This window comes from Lemur catta, chromosome 5, assembly GCF_020740605.2.
Source record: "Lemur catta isolate mLemCat1 chromosome 5, mLemCat1.pri, whole genome shotgun sequence".
Lineage (NCBI taxonomy): Eukaryota > Metazoa > Chordata > Mammalia > Primates > Lemuridae > Lemur > Lemur catta.
The window spans coordinates 19,895,673-19,911,733 of record NC_059132.1 but is presented as its reverse complement, the minus strand read 5'-3'; positions in this window follow the sequence as shown (position 1 = coordinate 19,911,733).

Genomic DNA, 16,061 nt, shown 5'->3' with positions numbered 1-16,061 from the left:
ATAAATAAATTATTTTAATATGAAGCCACTAGGTATGGAGGATACCGTAAGACTCCAATATAGAAATAAACAACACAAATAGAAAAAGAAACCTTGTATAGTAATTCATACTTTAGTATTAAATGTTAAAAAACAATCAAACTCATTAGCAAATATAGATAAATATCATTTAGAACTTGTGTAGGTAGAAAGTTCTCAAACAAAAGGAAAAAATATAACTACCTACATATTATATTCAGGAGCTTTTGTTCCTCTGGCAACCTAAAAATGTTTTTTTTTTTTTTAAATGATAACACCAAAAACACAACAAGAATATGAACTCATTTTCAATGCACACAACCACCAATGGGAGAATAGATATATGTACTGTAACATTTACACAGTGGATTATTTCCAGAATATAAATTAAATAAGCCATAATGTAATGCAGGAAGAGGTAAATCTTAGCAATATCATATTAAATAAAAAAAAAGTCCCAAATAACTAGATATAGCATGATGCCCTTTACATAAGGTTAAAAAAATGGAAATACAATTCAAATAAGACTTAAGGAATATATATAAGTGCAATAAAACTATATTAAAAAGGAAACAAAGAAATGGCAAGCACATTATTTTGTGTTAGAGATTGTCTTCACAGTAAGTCTATGTTATTAAAAGTAGCTAACTAATTCACTAATAATTACAAGTTGCTGTGAACTAAGGATTATGGTTAATCCAATCTGTGAACCTAAGGCACTTAGAAAATTAATAGGACCCAAAGTTATATTATACATTGTTTTAGGAATGCAAAGCATTCCCACAAATACACAGTAGGAGTCCTGACTTAACAAGCATTTCTGTTAAAAGAAAAAAAAAGGAAATTTTCAGTTGACCATCAGCTCTACACTAGCTAGTCATATATCATGTCTCTGTAAAAGGTTGAAGTTAATTCTGTGAAATGAAGATTTATAGCATTCCTTTCAGCTAAGGTCCTTCTACTCACATCACTCTACTGCGTGAATTCAAACATTGATTTCAACCATTTACTAAATATATTAGACGATACCCCTTAATCCAGTTTCCTCCTTTATGAAATGAGGATATCACCGTTAGTACAGTACTTAGTATGGTGGAAGCCCACGAGAAAAAAACTGTCATCATTGATTTCATAGCTTTCTTTTTTTTTTTTATTCTGGATTTCAGAGAATGAGGTTTATAGAAATCACTGCTTTATGAAAAGTAATAAAAGCAACTAGATACTTTTTGCTTAGAGAAGATTTCTAGGCTAGGATGGGATACACCGGATGGGTCTGGAGAGGACCATGACTTACAAAAATATGTTAAAAATTATGAGGGAAAGAAAGGATAGAGCCATTCAAGTTTGAAAATATTGCGATGTAATAGAAAGGTTAGAGCCATGACAATTGCTTGAAAGAGCAACTACAACCAGTTTATGGAAGTTATATGAAAACAAAATTGAGATCAGAATTTAAGAGAATTTTCTAATTAACTAGCTGTCCAAATTTGCAACAAAACACTCTATAAAAGAGGATATTTCACTGATGGAAAGGTTACAACAAAAGTAAGATAACTTAAGTATATACCGTCCCGGATAATGTCACCCAAAATTCCCTTTCTTGTTTAACATATAATGATAGAAAACAGACTAAAGATGGAGAAATTAAGGGAATACTATTACTTAAGATATGGCTATGAATTCTTACTGCTTGGACACCGTGTTAGTTTCCTATGACTTGTGTAATAAAATACTACAAACTTGGTGGCTTAGAACAACACATACTCTCTTAAAATTCTGGAAGCCAATGTTCTCTTTTAGAATTTTTGTGGTTTCAGGTCTTACATTGAAGTCTTTATTCCACCTTGAGTTAATTGTTGTATGTGCTGAGAGATGGGATTCTGTTTCATTCTCCTGCATTCACCATTTATTGAATAGAGTGTCATTTCCCCAGTGTATGTTTTCGTGTGTTTTGTCAAAAAGCAGTTGGTCTTGGCCACATGGCTTTATTTCCAGCTTCTCTATTCTATTCCATTGGTTGTTGTCTCTACCTTTATACCAGTACTATGCTGTTTCGGTTACTATAGCCTTGTAGTATAATTTGAAGTCAGGTAATGTGATGCCTCCAGATTTATTCTTTTTGCTTAAGATTGCTTAGGCTATCCTGGCTCTTTTTTGTTTCCATATGAAATTTAGTATTATTTTTTCTAGATCTGTGAAAAAATGGTTTAGTATGTTGATGGGAATTGTGTTGAATCTGTAACGCACTTTGGGCAGTATGGACATTTTAACAATGTTAATTCTTTCAATTCATGAACAGGGGATGCTTTTTCATTTGTTTATGTCATCTATGATTTCTTTCATCAGGGTTTTGTAGTTCTTCTTGTAGATATCTTTCATCTCCTTGGTTAAGTATTTTATTTTCCTTTCAGCTATTGTAAATGGCATTAAGTCCTTGATTTGACTCTCAGCTTGACTGTTATTAGTATATAGAAATGCTATTGATTTGTGTAAATTGATTTTGTAACCTGAGACTTTGGTGAATTTATTTATCAATTCTAGGAGTCTTTTGGTGAAATCTTTAGGGTTTTCTAGATACGAAAGCATATCAATGGCAAACAGGGATGCTTTGGCCTCTTTTCCTGAGTTGGATGCCCTTTATTTCTTTCTCTTGCCTGGTTACCCTGGCTAGGACTTCCAGCACTATATTGAGTAGAAGTGGTGACAGTGGGCACCCTTGCCTTGTTCCAGTTCTTAGTGACAATGCTTTCAACTTTTTCCTTTTCAGTATGATGTTGGCTGTGGGTTTGTCATACGTGGACTTTATTACTTTAAGTTATGGTCCTTCTATGCCTAGTTTGTTGAGAGTTTTTAACATGAAGTAGTGCTGGATTTTATTGAATGCTCTTTCTCCATCTATTGAGATGATCATATGGTCAAACTCTTCTGGATATTACTCCAGGCAAAAAGTTTGTGAGTAAGACCCCACAGGCAAATACAGCAACAACAAAAATAGATAAATAAATGGCCTTTCATTAAACTAAAAAGTTTTGTACAGCAAGGGATATAATCAGTAGAGTAAATAGACAACCTAAAGAATGGGAGAAAATATTTACAACTTATACATACAATAAAGGTCTAATATCCAAAATCTACAAAGAACTCAAACAAATCAGCAAGAAAAAAAATAATACAATTAAAAAGTGAACAAACATGAACAGAGTTTTTTCAAAAGAAGATAGACAAATATCCAATATACATGTGAAAGAATGCTCAACTTCACTAATCATCAGGGTATATGCAAATTAAAACCACAATGAGATACCACATTACTCCTATCAAAATGGCCATTGTGAAAAAATCAAGAAACAAATAGATGTTGGAATGTATGTGGTAAAAAAGGAATTCTTAAACACTGTTTGTAAGACTGTAAATTAATACAACCTTTGTGGAACATAGTACAGAGAGTCTTCAAAGAATGACCATTTGATCCAGCAATTCCACTACTGAGTATGTACCCAGTGGAAAAGAACTCATTATATCAAAAAAGACACCTGCACCTGATTGTTTGACACAGCACAATTCACAATTGCAAAGCTATGAAATCATTCTAAGTGCTCATCAGTTAATAAATGGATAAAGAAATTGTGGTACATATATACCATGGAGTACTACTCAGCCATAAAAATGAATGAAATAATGTCCTTTGCAGCAACTTGGATGGAACTGGAGAACATTATTCTAAGTAAAGTATCTCAAGAATTGAAAAAAAATATCACATGTTCTCACCAATAAATGGGAGCTAAATTATGGGTACACATGGTTATAAAGTGGTGGAGGAAGAGGGTTAAAAACTTGCCAATTGGGTATAACATACACCATTCTGATGACAGGAACACTAAAAGCCCTGACTTCAGCATTATACAATTCATCCGTGCAACAAAAACACTTGTACCACTTAATATTTTGAAATTAAAAAATTCTAAAAGCTAGATATCATAAATCAATTTCACTAGGCTAAAATCAAGGTATTTGTAGGACTTCCTCCAGAAACTCCAGGGAAGAGTTCATTCCTTTCCTCTTCTAGCTTCTGGTGGCTGCCAACATTTCCTGCCTTGTGGCCACATCACTCCGATCTCTACCTCTTCGGTCACATTGCCTTTTCTTTCACTGTTGTCAAATTTCCCTTTGCCCCTTTGATATAAAAACACTTGTGATAGCATTTAGGGTCCCACTGGGTAATCCAGGATAATCTTATCATCTCAAAACGTTTAATGAGTCTCATCTTAAAAATTATTTTATACCATATTCCATGGATTGGGGTGGTGTGGGGCTTTAGAGGGGGGAAATAATTCAGCCTAGCACAGGTACCTTCTACTTGGAACAGTTGATTTGATAACAGCTGTTTTAACTGATCAAGCCAACAATTTTAGAGATCAAATTTATTTTCCAGTTTGTTCACATCATTAAAATTTTGGCATATTCCTCAAGAAATTTTTATGGGAAGCTAATGCTTCACATTTAAGTCAATGCACATGGTGATTAGCATAATCAAGATTATCCATATTTGACATTAAATATTATAATGTGTTGCTTTACTTAATTAACATAAGCTTAGAAGTTCTTAGTTTTTCCCCACGTAGGGCTCACTTAGACTCAGATGTGCAAGCCGAAAACTTTATTCATGTTCTCATAACTGAACTCATTAGGTAGCTGAAAACTTACAGTCTATAAGTCAGTCTTTTCAGAATTCCCCGCGGTCTCTTCTAAATATGTGCGCTATCATTCTGGATGAGCTAGTTATTTTTCATTCATAGCTGACAATAAAATAGTATATAGAAGTTGTTCTCCTAACCTTAGTTGTCAGTCACAAACCTATTTTAATAGATTTCTTTATTAAATCTATATCTCCCCCCTTTTTTCACTCTATAAATCCATTTGAGAATGATTTAAAAAATATTTGTTTTGGCAGAAAGAGAGTAAAAGAGGTGATATAAAATAAAATTGAATTTATGCATTTATGTATTTTCTTCATACAAAAAGTATCAATGTGCTTAGAGTTAAAGAAAATAGTTTTATTTTGAAAATGTTTCTCCCAATTTCCTTTCCAAGATGTGTCTATCTTCAGTTATATTTTCTCAATAAATTGGATGCAGTTATGAATATTTCTGCTATTCTTAGAGATAAAAGAAAGCCAAACTCTGTCCTTTAAAAAATTAAGTAATTTTTTGAAAAATCAGCAATAGTAAAAAATTCTATGTCATTTAAGAAAGTCAATGTTTAGCGGGTTCAATAACAGAGTAGTCTTTCCTGTTTTATAAACACTTGCTGTACTTTATCATATCAATTTTTAAGGGGAAAGTAGATTATATCTCATGCTTCATTAAACTGTATATACATTATGAATAATATGCTATTAATTATCACATATTAACAATAATTTATATAGTTAGTCTTTGAAAACCACTACTCCGTTATTATTTATAACAAAATAAATGTGTGTGTGCTCATCCACTTGAGTGTGTGATAGTACTAAGAAGCGTGAACTTTGGCAGAGATCTGAGTCTGCTTCTCTGTCATCCTTAGGCAAGTACATTTTCTGAAACTCAATTTCATCCTTTAAAATGCCAATCACATAAGATTTTCATAATGGTTCAAAGTTACATCAAATATATATCATATATTTAAGGCTTAAAATTTAGTGCCTGTAACTCCTTCTTCTCAATTCTCTATAGCATGATTTCAATGACTGTACTCAAAAAAAAAAAAAAAAGAACTATACTTTGCATTAAATACAATCTTTAAACTGCGACTACCAAATTCTGTCCTGACCAAACAACCTATTATCCTTGAAATTCTTGTTTTTTGTTTTTTATTTTTTCTTCCTAAGCAGACTCGTTAGAGCTAAACAATCTCAGAATAAGTCTTTATGGCAAAATAAAGACAAAATTAGAGTAATAAAACCTTAGATATCCTCCAGCTGATCCTTTTATGTAATATAGAAACTCAGGTCACAACATTGATGATGATTGTTTATTCAGCCTCAGCTTTTCATGGTTCATCAACAAGTAACCCATCAGTTCAGAGGCAGGATATCCAATTTTAGATGGCTCTAATTATTTGATATTTCTACCTAAAGAGAGCCAATGTACAGCACTATGCAATTTTATTCAGCTCTTCAGTTCTTCATTATATATAAATGCTAAAGCAGTCCTCTAAATCATCTCTTTTCTAGGCTAAACATAAGCCTCTCTGTCCCTTAAGTGAAAACAGTTTCCATCTTTTTCTCTGTTGAATTCTTATCACTATCACTGAGCCACACGTATTTTCTTGCTTAATGATCCCAGCAACCCTATGAGGGGGCGCCATTGCCCCCTTTCCCTCGCACACTATTTTACATAACACATGCAAAAATAAACAAAGAATGTTCAGTAAGTTGATCCAAATTACATAGCCCGTATGAGGTAAAAATTGGCAGTCTGACTGTGTAGACTGAACAGTTAAGCACTATAATAACGTGGACGGGATGAATTTTATAAATGTTCTTTGTAGAATGTAATTAAATTAAAAAAGCTCTATTCCAGAGTGATTTCACCAAAGCAAAAGACTTTGCTTGCTGTATTCTGAACATTCTGAGATTAAGAAATATAATGTAAATATATTCTTTCTTTGTAAAACAGAGCAAGAATATAAATTTTGGGAGACACCCATCTATAGTTTCTTCCAAAACACACTCCCCCTAAAAGTCCAGAAGGACTTTAAGGGCCCTCCTATATTTCTGAGAGAAGTGAGTCAAAATAGAGAATAGAAAGCTTTTCACAGAGAGGACGAATATTTAAGGGAAAGGGGAAAATGCTGAGCTCCCTACTTTCTGGAATGTGGAATACAGGTCTCCCATAAAATATTCAATAGGAAAAATTATGGAAACTATGACAAGGATTAAAAAATGGATTTAATTACTTTGCTCCTTTTGACCAATTGGACATGACTACCTGGGCAGGCATATCGAGAAGGCTTCTGGAGCTAAATCTGATATTAGCAACATAGAATGCCATAATCAGTCATGCCTGTGTGGGCTTAGCCGTGGGAAGGAGCTGCAGATATGCCATATATTTGCCATTGCACAATACTGTACAATCTACCCTAGCTCCATTTCTGTGAAATTTCAGGACACTCGCTACTTTTACTTTCACCATATTAGCAGCATTGTTATGAAATAACATAAGCAACATGGCTCCTTATACCTATCATTCTTGGGTCACCTCCGAATAATAAGCCCCACTAGTTATCAGTCTTCTATGAGAGTTTCCTCTCCCTATTCCTCCTCACTCAGCTTTCCAGGATCCCTTACCTCTGCAAAAGTATCTGCGCCAACACACACACACACATGCACGCTAAACAAATATCCTCTCTACTGTGCATTGGAAATACATTTTTTTTCCAAGAGAAACGAATTCTGTCTATCTACAGAGTGTATGTTCCTGACCTTAAATGAATCCTGACTCCCTTAGAACATTTTTTCTCATCTATCAATTTTGTAGGCATTCTTGCTCATCCATTGAATATTTTGGTACTTGTTCCACAGTTGATTTTTTATTTGTAAATCACTCCAGCATTCTCAGTGTTTTTAATATGACTATGGAAAATCTACTCAGCATCTTAGCATTTGATGTCTGGTGAGAGGACTGCTTTTCAAATATTTGCAAATATTTTCTCCCAATCTATGGCTTGCCTTTTCATTATCTCAGCAGTTTTATAAGAATAAAAATTTCTAATTTTAATGAAGTACAGTATATCATTTTTTATTTATGGATTATTCTTTTGGTGTCATAGATAAGAAATATTTAGCTAATCTTTTCCCCTGTGTTTTATTCTAGACATTTAATAGTTTTAGGTTTTAGGTTTAGGTCTATGATCAATTTTGAGGGGTTTTGTTTTGTTTTGTTTTGTTTTGTTTTATTGCAAAGTTTGGATCAAAATTTATTTTTCTAGTCCCATTTGTTGAAAAGACTACCCAACTCTTTCTGTCTTTGGGAAAAAATTAATTGTATTTCTGTCTATTTCTGGACTTTCCTATTCCATTGATTTATACGTATTCTGCCAATATCACACTGTTCTGAATATTGTGGCTTTTTTGTTTGTCCTGAAATAAAGTAATGTAAGTCCTCCAATTTTTTGTTCTTTTTCACAAATATTTTCACTATTTCAGTTTCTTTGGAAATGGCCTTCATCAACCTGCCTCCAGAATAACTCTGCTGTTATTTTCTTTTCTTTTATTTTTTTACCCTCCTCACTACACTTCCCAGCCTTTGGTAACCATCATTCTACTCTCTTCATAAGTTCAAATTTTAAAATTTTTAGCTCTCATATCAGTGAGAACATGTGAAGTTTGTCCTTCTATGCCCAGCTTACTTCACTTAACATAATGTCCTCCAGTTCCAGGCATGTTGTTGCAAATGACGGGATTTCATTCTTTTTTATGGTGGAACAGTATTCCATTGTGTATAAACCACATTTTCTTTGTCCATTCATTAGTTAGTTCATACACATTTATGTAGATTTCATATCTTGGATATTGAGAATAGTGCTGCAATAAACATGAAAGTGCAGATAACTCTTTGATTTTAATCAATGCCAATTTTTCTGTCTTGTCCACAAAGACAACAGTTTCTCAATCATTTTTTATGATTAATTTTTGTGGATTTGTGTGGTATAGTGTTGTTGACAGACAGAAATTATTAACAAAGCAGCTTTATTTCTGTTCTACCTGTTCTGTCTATTTGTGCATATGTAGGGAAATCAAAGATTTCTGGATTTAAAGCTTTTCATCTATATGTCGAATATCATAGTTTCATCATCTGGTTATTATAAAGCTCAATGAGAATATGTATGACAGGACATTTTATAAAATATGAGGCTCTTTACAAGATCTTTGTACCTGTCATTGCCTAGTATGGTTAAAGTCCTTTCATTTCTTATCTGTGAATTAATTCTCTACAAACCAAACCAACAGCACTGTCTATTTAACGATTACAAAAATTTCATACTGTTTGCCTCATTTCCATTGTAACCACAGGGATATACTATTACCAAGAATTACATGGATGTTTCATAATGAATAAACTATGAAAAAATTTGATGAGTTCTTTTCTTTCACATTAAAGACAGCATGCTCAGGCTATATACATTAAATCTAATAGTACATCTTATCCATTCTTTGTGTCATGGAATATTTTGCTGATAAAAGCTTATAGCATATTAGGCAATGACAATGCTTATCAATTAAAAGCATCTATTTGCTGCTTTAAATACAACATAGAGTCACACAATATTTGGATTCACTACTGCAGAATAGGAAATTTGAAAATTATGAAATTATATGAGCCTAAAGAGAGTTGGTACTCAATAAATGCTTAAGTGAGTAAATAAATGAATAAAGTATTGACAGCTTAGATGTTTGACAAATTTCAATTAGAAAAACTAACATGTTTCCCTAAGCACCTTATCTGCACATGCATTTTTTTCTTAAAGGGCAAACTCATAAAGATTACTAACAACTTGAATTTCATTTCATATTCTCTCTAACTCTCTGCAAACCATAGATCTGTAGGCCCCTCTCTCTTTCACAAAGTCCCAAATTATATAATTGCTTTAAAGTGTGATCACCTGACCAGATGCCTGAAAATTACCTGATCTATTTAATATAACTTGTTTAGCTGAATCAATTTAATTTCCAGGCCATATGTTCACACAATTATTTCACTTAATCCATTTCAAGGTGGCTTCCTCTTTTGTGCCTTGCTGATTCACCTCCCTTTGATTGATCCCACTCTAGAATAAGTAATGACCTACATGAGAATTTTAGAATAACTCCGCTGAAAAATCAAAAGCCTCCTCTATTCATCTTATCAGGCCAAGCATTCCAGGAATAATAAGTCGTCTTTAAATTCTATGTCTTGCCTTTTTCTTTCATAGAAAATGAAAGGCTTAAAAAAACCTTATGTCCTGATCATACCTACAAATGAAAATATGAATATTGGATTATCATTGAAGGCACAATAAATTCCAGTTAAATAAAAATATGATCCATTACATTTCCTACAGTAATCTATCAAAAGTCCCCTTTCACTTTTACGTGTGCTGCGCCAAACTGAACATTTAACAAATATGACAAGAGACACTGTTGTAATTAACCCTTTTCCATGTAGAAACTTAGGCAGTTCTGTTTTCTCACCAATTCATGTCAATTTGATTTTAAAAGGTTTTTTTGACTATACCTGACTTCCAGGAGTTTTCACTGGATTATCAAGTTTTATTTCAGCATGTGATTGTCTTAGCAAAAATAATGGAGATTTAAATGATATCAGTTTGTTCTGTGTAAACTAATCTCAAGTGTTCTCTTGTTTGCACATTCTTAGATGGTCATTATAAACAAAGGGACACACAAAGCAAAGGGGGAGATACCCTTTCTCTGTGTTAATTTTACCTTCTCCTCTCTCCTCCTCATTTCTAGAATCACGATTCAACATCAGACTTTTCTTTATTCTGCCTACTCCTGTTTTTTTTTTATCAAAATTGGACAGAGAGAGAAATAGATGATAAATATGAGACATTGACAATTGCTATACCTGATTTTCCTATTTACAAGATTCTATCTTTGACATAAGCTTTTCTTTACTCACTAACTCAAATATTCTAACATGAAATTTAAATTATTGTTTTTGTGATGTTTGAAGTAAAATTATATCTTTAGCCTTTCAAATAAGTACATTTATTTTGAAATAGTTGTTTTTCCAAAAAGTCATTGATATTAAGTTTTAGATACTAACAAATTATTTTTTCAAAAGAAGAAATTTAACTTATGCAGACTGACTTTCAGTAAGAAGTTCTAGCCCTGGCTCTGGGAATACTGTAACCTCACTATGTCCTTAACCCACTAAATCTAACAGATGGGTTGAAAATTCATTAATTTTCACCATGGAGTATTACGTCATTTGGGCTCTAAACTGATATTAATATGTGAGACCTTGTCAACTCCTACCGATTTACCTATTTCCTCCTGAATGTTTTAAATGTCTCTTGTTAATGAAAAGCATATTTCTCCACTTTATTCTCTGTAGTGTCAAGCAAAGAGAAATTAGTTGTTGATTGCCTAATGCAACAGATATGGATTGAATGTACAAAGTATTTGGAAAAAATTACATTATCTAAGAAAAGAGATACATCAAATTACATTAAAACTAAAGCATTATAAATTCTATGATAAAAGGATTTAATAACATAGTCATTAATTCAACAAGTGCCTGTTAAATTCCCGAAATATACAGAATAATATAGGGTATATATGGCAGATTCTATCAGGAACCCACCAGAATCCCCTTCATTTTAATAATTTTGCTGTGTATATGAAAATATTAACTGTCAACATGTCCATCCTTTGTCTGAAGGCTTTCTCTGGTCACGTGGCTACTTTATCAATCTATGAGATAAGCTGGACTCTTATCTCCACAGGAACAACCTTTAACCACAGACTGATGGGAGTTGATACATAAATACTCATCTCCTCACCCCTCAGGTGTGATAACTTGGGCACATATGTTTTATACTGGATCCCAGGTTTCCCTAATAGGATTCAAGATATGGTATTTTTGCAGAGGAATTTGTATTTATATGGAGACACATTGCATTACTGCTCCAGGCTAGGTAACTTAGGTGTATATTTTGATTAAAATCGAGCCTACAAAATAATATTTTAAACTATAATTCTTAAGGTTAGAGGAAAGCATATTTTCCAATAAGTCTCTTGTTGCTATGGGAAAAAAAGCTGTACTGTAAGTAAACGAACAACAATCTGGGAGCTCATTCTTCTAAACAGATTTAAGACAGAGGCCAACATTTGTCTGAACAATGAAAGCTGAGGACAAACTAAACATCATTCTGTACATCAAATGTTTATGTAGATGCCATTTAAATGGGATCCTTGTCATATTAAGATAACATACAACAATATAATATAAAGAATGACATCTTTTTATTAAAATAAAAGGAGATCTAACATAGCCACATTTCAGTTTCCTACAAGAAGTAAACAAAAATAAAGATATCCTTGGGTTTAATTTCCTCAAGTTACAAACCCTACACATTTTTCTATAAGAAAATAGACAACTGAATCAAGAATTTTAACAGATATTTGATTTTCCTGCATATTATCTACTCAGATATAGTGTATGGTGTATAGATTTGTGTAATCAAGATAAATAAAATTAGTTTTCTTGTCTATAACTGCATCAAGTGAAAATAGCACTCAATCAGAAGGTGCTTGGGAATGCTTGGAATTAAATTATGGTCAATGTGATATACATGAAAATCACATTGTGTGACCTCAAGGGAGAACCTCAAAAAGACAGCCGTCCTCCAAAACAGTTGCATGCATTAATTAGAAGCCCAGCAACATCTCAAGTGGGCAATTCTATGGAATATGTGTCAGGGTCAAGAGCAGCAGGGACTGGTATTGGTAACATTGATTAGCAATTTTCTCAAGCAGAGTCATTTCTCTATCGGTATTGTCCCAAGGCAATTCTCATAGTCTGGAGACTCAATTATCATAAACATTTTAATGATGTTCAGAAAAGAGAAGAAAGGCCAGCACTTCTCCCAACCCCCACCCAAAAGTAGAGCTCCCCCCACTGCCACCCTAGTGTTTATCCAAAGGGCAGGCCTCCCAAGCAATGCTGAAGAGGCCAGATAGCAGATAAGCAAATAGATAATCAATATTCCTCTCATGTTTCCTATAGCCTTTGATTCAGCATGCTTCTATCACTCAGAGTTTATTGAAAGTTAGCTGAAAATTACTGCATTTTTTTTTATCATTTCAGACTAGTGATCTTGGAGAGTGCACAGCTTTTAAATTAAATTCAAGGGAGACTAGTTTTTGCATAAAAGAAAAAATATCCTAACAGGTGTAAGAAAATGGGATTTAGACGAGGAAGACAAGTGGATGTTTTATAAAATTTGAATTGACTCACAACAATCAGAGTACAACTAGCAGCAGCTTAGGGATTAGTCTTTAAAGATGAGCATGGCTGTGTCATGCTGATATATACAAGCCTCTCCCAAGAATTGACTGGCTTCTGTTTGTTTAGTAAAGATTTCCTACAGGTTATCCCAGCTAAGCTTGATAGCTTGTTAACAAAAAGTTCCTGCCCAAGGGCACCTCATAGACATTTCACATTGTACTAAATAGCAGCATAAAAATCTACGTTCTCAGACAGGAAACAGTCTGTTTATCAAACCTTCCTGGGTTTCCCACCTTAGGTGCGTATTTGCAAACCAAATTTATGACACATCATGTATTGGTTCACATTTTAGATACCAGGACAATAAAGTAAGTGAAAATCAGACATCAGTAAAAAAGATAAGTTTACCTCTAGGTATAATTTTGCTGTAATTAGTATGTGCCCTGGGAACACTTCTGTCATTTTTTTGATAGGCTGATAATTCTCAATTAGCATACAATGCAAAATATGCATTCTTACTAGAGAAGATTTGTGTGGCAATGATTTTGTGAAAGAGAAAATACTGTATTATCATCCCATCCAGTTTAACGAAAAAAAAAGTGTTATTGTCACATATACAACTTTTTTTTTCAGGTTAAACAAGTTAAAACAGAACATGTCTAGCTTGTCCAAGTTTATACTTTTGATTGTTTTTCCTTTAAGAAAAGTTAGACCCTTTGATAGATGTTGGCAATACATATTAATAGATATAGTTTCATAAGAATTCATGATACGGACATATAATCTTAGGCATAAGGATTAAATGACCTTTTACTGCTTGCTTAAAAATGTAATCTATAAAAATTTCCCATATTTTAAAAGTACCTCAGTGCAGCTGTATGATATATAAAAGAAAGTTAGGGAAAGAGAAAATAACAAAGACACCATCAACGGAAGAAGGCAAAATCTGAGTTAATAAATAAGTCAATCAGAAGTAAGGTTAGTTTTACAAAATACCTTAAGAATAAAAACAAAAACAAAAAAACCCACCACCACAACCACAAAAGAGTTCTATGTTTTGAAAAGATCATGAAGTGGATTTCAAAGTGAAGAACACCTGTGAATAAAATAAGAATAAAAAGACAATTGGACAAAATCTTGAGTCTAGTTACCTCCTTGCCATTCACAGGAAAAGTTCTGATTTGCAAACCTACATTGGTAATCCCAAAATTCAACCCATGGTCATTGCTACCACTATTATTATCATCCTCACCACTACTATTATTTCCTTCTCATTCTCAGCCTTCTAAAATATTTGAAAATCTGTTATGTGCTAAGCCCTTATTTAATGCCATGACACTAATAAAAGGTATTCTTTTTTGTTATATTTTTGATATTTTTAATGATTTTTTTTTTATTTTGGGATATTATGGGGGTACAAATATTTTGGTTACATGGATTGCTTTTGTACTGCTTGAGTCAAAGTTATAAGTATGCTCATCACCCAGATAAAAGATTATTCTTGGCTGCAACTTTGCCTCCTTCTCCAGTGTTCTTAACTACTTATTAATATTCTTATTTTCCTCTTCTTTTTTTGAGACAGAGTCTTGCTCTGTTGCCTGAGCTAGAGTGCAGTGGCATCATCATAGCTCACTTCAACCTCCAACTCCTGGGCTCAAGCAATCCTCCTGCCTCATCCTCTCAAGTAGCTGGGACTACAGGGACGTGCCATGACGCCCAGCTAATTTTTCTATTTTTTGTAGAGACGGGGTCTCGCCCTTGCTCAGGCTGGTATCAAACTCCTGAGCTCAGCCAGTCCTCCCACTTCAGCCTTCAGAGTGCTAGGATTATGGGCATGAGCCAACACGCCTGGCTTAATCTTCTTAACTTTTCATGCCTTCCCCATTCCAAATGTGTTAAAAATAATTTTAATAAATGATTTTAAGCTATATATAGAATAAAAATAGGCATTTCAATTCTTAAACATAGTCACAAGATTTGTATGTTTAACAAAGATAGCATATGATGACCTTGACTTTGAACTGAAAAATACATTTTTAACTAAATTTTTTATTTGGAGATAGTTGTAGATTCACACACAGTCATAATAAATAATATAGAATGTTTTCTTGTACCCTTTACCCAGTTTCCCCCAATATGGCAAAATTATGATAAAATGTTACAACCAGGATATTGGCACTGATACAAAGATAAAGAATAGTTTCATCACAACAATCCCTGCTATTATCCTTTTATAGCCACATCTATTTCCCTGCCCACCCCCTCAACCTCAACCTCAACATAACCCCTGACAACCACTAATCTGTTCTCCATTTCTAAACTTTTTTCATTTCAATAATGACATATGAATGGAATCATACAAAAATGTAACCTTTGGGGATTAACTTTTGTCTTTCTTTTTTTTTCTCAATATAATTCCCTGGAGATTCCAAATTGTTTTTTGTATCAATAGTTTACTACCGTTTTTTGCTAAATAGTAATAAAAATGATATGGATATACTGTAGTTTGTTTAACCATTTACTATTTGAAAGACATCTGGGTTGTTTCCTGTTTTAGGCTATGACTAATAAGCTGACATACAGAAGTTTTTGCATTAAATCAAATTTTCATTTTTCTGGGATAAATTCTAAAATGCAAATGCTGGATCACATATTACTTACATATTTAGTTTTTCAAGAAACTGCCAAATTATTTTCCAAATCCTTCTAAATTATTTGCCAAAACGGCTGTACTGTTTTATATTCTCACCAGCAACATATGAATGATACAGTTTCTCTCCATCCCTACCAGCATTTGGTGTTGTCTGTATTCTTTATTTTAGGCTTTCTGATATGTAATATCTTATTGTAGTTTTAATATACTTTCCCTAATGGCTAGTGATGCTAAATATCTTTTTGTGTGCTTATTTGCCATCATATGTGGTGAAATTTCTTTTTTGTCTTTTGCCAATTGTCTATTTATTTTTTACTGTTGAGTTTTGATAAATTTTAATATATTCTAGATACTAGTCTTTTGTTGGATAAATCTTCTCCCAATCTGTCACTTGT